The sequence below is a fragment of the Drosophila virilis genome, unplaced genomic scaffold (assembly GCF_030788295.1).
Source record: "Drosophila virilis strain 15010-1051.87 unplaced genomic scaffold, Dvir_AGI_RSII-ME tig00001837, whole genome shotgun sequence".
In the NCBI taxonomy this organism is placed as follows: Eukaryota; Metazoa; Arthropoda; class Insecta; order Diptera; family Drosophilidae; genus Drosophila; species Drosophila virilis.
The window spans coordinates 223,038-228,253 of record NW_027212861.1 but is presented as its reverse complement, the minus strand read 5'-3'; positions in this window follow the sequence as shown (position 1 = coordinate 228,253).

Sequence of the window (5,216 nt, the reverse complement as noted above, 5' to 3'; positions counted from 1 at the left end):
TGGGGGATATGAATTTGACGACTTTGTAGGGGCCGTCAAATTTGGGTGCCAACTTTGCGGCGAAACCTTCGGCAGCGTTGGACAACTGGTGCTGCCTCAACAGGACCATCGAGTGCAACGAGGGCCGCCACTCTCGTCTCCGCAAGTTGTAATGCCTGCCCTGGTCCTTTGATGCGCGCTGGAGTTTGCTGTGGACGATATCAAAAATTTCTTTTAGCTTATCCGCCTTTGTTCTAGGGTCGAGCGCACCGTTGAATCTGCCACGCTCCTGTTGGCCGCCAGCGAGATCTCGGGCAAGAGTTCATCCCATGAACTCTGGTGTCCCTCAATAAATTGCGCTATCATGGTCTTTACAGTCCGGTTAGTCCTCTCAGTGGGATTCTCTTGCGGACAGTACGGGGCGGTATACTGGATCTCTACACCCAGGGACCTCAAAAATGGCTTGAAGCTCCGACTCGTAAATTGTACCCCGTTGTCGCACACAAACTTTCTAGGTACCCCGAACCTACTTAGAATCCTCTCTCGAAACGCAGTTTGCAGGTGTGCTGCCGTGGCTCTTCTGAGAGGGACCAACTCCACCCATTTCGAGAAAGCGTCATGGAACACCAATAGCATCGTGTTTCCATGTTTCGACCGTGGAAGGGGTCAGCTTATTGGTTAACTTACTCTTTACTTATTTGTTAATGCCCTATTCTCTCAGTGCGGCTCACACTTTACTATGCCTAGTCTGAATTATGTCGTTAGTTTTATCTACGCTTAATCATAATAGTTTCGTTGGGCGACGGGTGTTGCTCTCATCCTTCGCTTACTCGTGGGCAGTTGCGTGCCCTGGATCTTCGTCTTCTTCGTCGCTCAACGTCTTTCTGTAGAATGGTTTCAATTGTGAGATGTTGGCCACCCTCTTCTTGCGGTCGTCTGATTTCACTAGCCGCACAATATTGGGGGATATGAATTTGACGACTTTGTAGGGGCCGTCAAATTTGGGTGCCAACTTTGCGGCGAAACCTTCGGCAGCGTTGGACAACTGGTGCTGCCTCAACAGGACCATCGAGTGCAACGAGGGCCGCCACTCTCGTCTCCGCAAGTTGTAATGCCTGCCCTGGTCCTTTGATGCGCGCTGGAGTTTGCTGTGGACGATATCAAAAATTTCTTTTAGCTTATCCGCCTTTGTTCTAGGGTCGAGCGCACTAGTTGCGGACCCCGGAGTTACCTGATCGTACAGAGCTGCGGGTAACCGAGGTTCCCTGCCCTCAGGAAAGCGGGGCTAAAGCCCGTTGAATCTGTCACGCTCCTGTTGGCCGCCAGCGAGATCTCGGGCAAGAGTTCATCCCATGAACTCTGGTGTCCCTCAATAAATTGCGCTATCATGGTCTTTACAGTCCGGTTAGTCCTCTCAGTGGGATTCTCTTGCGGACAGTACGGGGCGGTATACTGGATCTCTACACCCAGGGACCTCAAAAATGGCTTGAAGCTCCGACTCGTAAATTGTACCCCGTTGTCGCACACAAACTTTCTAGGTACCCCGAACCTACTTAGAATCCTCTCTCGAAACGCAGTTTGCAGGTGTGCTGCCGTGGCTCTTCTGTGAGGGACCAACTCCACCCATTTCGAGAAAGCGTCATGGAACACCAATAGCATCGTGTTTCCATGTTTCGACCGTGGAAGGGGTCAGCTTATTGGTTAACTTACTCTTTACTTATTTGTTAATGCCCTATTCTCTCAGTGCGGCTCACACTTTACTATGCCTAGTCTGAATTATGTCGTTAGTTTTATCTACGCTTAATCATAATAGTTTCGTTGGGCGACGGGTGTTGCTCTCATCCTTCGCTTACTCGTGGGCAGTTGCGTGCCCTGGATCTTCGTCTTCTTCGTCGCTCAACGTCTTTCTGTAGAATGGTTTCAATTGTGAGATGTTGGCCACCCTCTTCTTGCGGTCGTCTGATTTCACTAGCCGCACAATATTGGGGGATATGAATTTGATGACTTTGTAGGGGCCGTCAAATTTGGGTGCCAACTTTGCGGCGAAACCTTCGGCAGCGTTGGACAACTGGTGCTGCCTCAACAGGACCATCGAGTGCAACGAGGGCCGCCACTCTCGTCTCCGCAAGTTGTAATGCCTGCCCTGGTCCTTTGATGCGCGCTGGAGTTTGCTGTGGACGATATCAAAAATTTCTTTTAGCTTATCCGCCTTTGTTCTAGGGTCGAGCGCACTAGTTGCGGACCCCGGAGTTACCTGATCGTACAGAGCTGCGGGTAACCGAGGTTCCCTGCCCTCAGGAAAGCGGGGCTAAAGCCCGTTGAATCTGTCACGCTCCTGTTGGCCGCCAGCGAGATCTCGGGCAAGAGTTCATCCCATGAACTCTGGTGTCCCTCAATAAATTGCGCTATCATGGTCTTTACAGTCCGGTTAGTCCTCTCAGTGGGATTCTCTTGCGGACAGTACGGGGCGGTATACTGGATCTCTACACCCAGGGACCTCAAAAATGGCTTGAAGCTCCGACTCGTAAATTGTACCCCGTTGTCGCACACAAACTTTCTAGGTACCCCGAACCTACTTAGAATCCTCTCTCGAAACGCAGTTTGCAGGTGTGCTGCCGTGGCTCTTCTGAGAGGGACCAACTCCACCCATTTCGAGAAAGCGTCATGGAACACCAATAGAAGGGGTCTGCCGAAGTCCGCGCAAAGCACCGCCATCGGCTCTGCCACCTGCCTCGTCAGCATGCGACCAGCCGGTTTGTGTTGCTCACTCTTTAATTTTTGGCAGTCTTCGCAACATCTCACGTATCTGGCGGCATCGCGGAACATACCCGGCCAGTAGTATCGCTGGGATAACCTCGACACCGTTTTTCTGACATCTTCATGTCCGGCCGTAGGAGCATCATGACATTCCCGCAGCACCCTCTGGCGTTGACCACTGCCTACGCATAGTTTCCAAGGGATGTAGTCCTCATCGTATATCCGGTGACCCAAATGTCTATATAGCTGTCCGTTTTCCTCGGTGTAATCCGGGAACTTGGCTGGCTCTTCGATGATTCTAACACGCATCCTTGCGACCCATTTGCAGGGGGCCTCGGCCACCACTGCTTGTTGACAGGTCTCTAGAGGATGCCTCGACAGGGCATCGGCCACGACGTTGAGCTTCCCTCGACGATAATGAACGTCAAATTGGAATTGCTGCAGTTCCAATGCCCATCGCGCAATCCTTCCTGACGGGCTCTCGATCGAATTCAGCCACTTGAGCGCTAGATGGTCCGTTATTACGTCGAATCGGTGCCCTTCTAGGTAGCAACGCAACTTCCGGATCGACCACACGATTGCCAGACACTCTTTCTCAGTGACGGAATCGTTTACCTCGACCTTCCGGGTCGCGTATGCTATCACCCGCTCTTGTCCATCGATCGTCTGCGTCAGCACTGCACCGAGGCCATACCCACTCGCGTCAGTCTGCAAGACGAACTTGGCGGAAAAGTCGGGGCAAGCCAACACAGGGGCAGTCGTCAAGCTCTCCTTCAATTGACGCAATGCCTCCTCTAGACTCAATGCCTCCTAGACTAACCTCTCCCGGAAGAAGCTCCATTTTTTTCTATTTAACCGGAGATTGGCCACCCTTAGTCGGCGGAATACCTCCCTCAGATTCTCTACATGGTGTGTTTTCGTCGCTCCTATTACCACGATGTCGTCTAATCACGATGTCCTAATAATCATCAACAGAGTTGCAAGTGATTCGATTGTGCTCGGACTCTCTTAATTAAGAGAGAGTACTTAATTAAGTAAGCTGTAAGGTAGCTTCTGGCCGGGGTATAATTCTCAGTCTTACCAGGTCTAGCGAGTTACAAGTTATTTATAATTTCGCTGGGAGAGAGGTCTTAAGGGGGGGTGACTATCCTGACCGAACCAAACCCAGATCTACCTCTACACACCTACACCATCGGGCCGTGGCCTCGTACCATCTATGTTAGCGGGCCGTGGCCTCGCTCCAACCACACTAGCGGGCCGTGGCCTCGCACTAACTCAGCTACCTAAATACTCTATCTTTCTGCCGGGCCGTGGCCTCGTACCACTATGCTAGCGGGCCGTGGCCTCGCACCAACTACACTAGCTGGCCGTGGCCTCGCACCAACTCCACTACCTAGTCGCTCTATCTTTCTACCGGGCCGTGGCCTCGTACCACTATGCTAGCGGGACGTGGCCTCGCACCAACTACACTAGCGGGCCGTGGCCTCGCACCAACTCCACTACCTAAATACTCTATCTTTCTGCCGGGCCGTGGCCTCGTACCACTATGCTAGCGGGCCGTGGCCTCGCACCAACTACACTAGCTGGCTGTGGCCTCGCACCAACTCCACTACCTAGTCGCTCTATCTTTCTGCCGGGCCGTGGCCTCGTACCACTATGCTAGCGGGCCGTGGCCTCGCACCGACTACACTAGCGGGCCGTGGCCTCGCACCAGCTCCACTACTTAAATACTCTATCTTTCTACCGGGCCGTGGCCTCATACCACTATGCTAGCAGGCCGTGGCCCCGCACCAACTACACTAGCGGGCCGTGGCCTCGCACCAACTCCACTACCTAAACACCAACCGGCAATGCCCACCCCGGGGCCACAATCTCGTACCGCATGCCCATCGTTCGAGGTTAGGTCGAACACCGGTTAGTTCCAAGGTTAAGGTAAGCCGGGTTACCAGGAAACAGGGAATAATCCAATACTTTCTAGATATTTACCACGTTGGCACTTTATTCATTATTATTCATTCCGACCTTATCGTAAATCCTCAGCTAAACCCTGCCGCACTGTTTTCTGGAGCCCTAGCGCTCCACTATACCATCTATGATTTCCTTGATCCCGCGCAGCACTTCTACTCACCCTTAACGTTCGATCACAAGTGCCGGCACGCTCGCCGGCAAGCCCTGCGCTCGCTTCGGCTGCTCAACTTCGCCGCGAGCTTTCGCAACTTCGCCTCGGAGCTTTCGCTCTTCGCCGCCAAATTGAAGTTGCGCTCTCAAACACGGTGTTGAGCAACCAATCGACCTGATTATATTACTGATGGCTCCTTGCCTCTTATTTCACTAAGATCTTAACCTAATATAATTAATACTTATAACTAAAGAATATTAATGCGTTGTCCCGCCAGCGGCTCCTTGCCGTAATTTGGACAAAGGGATGACGGCTCCTTGCCGTGAAAACTGTGGGGTGGCTGGTCTCCTTAGCCGCCTCA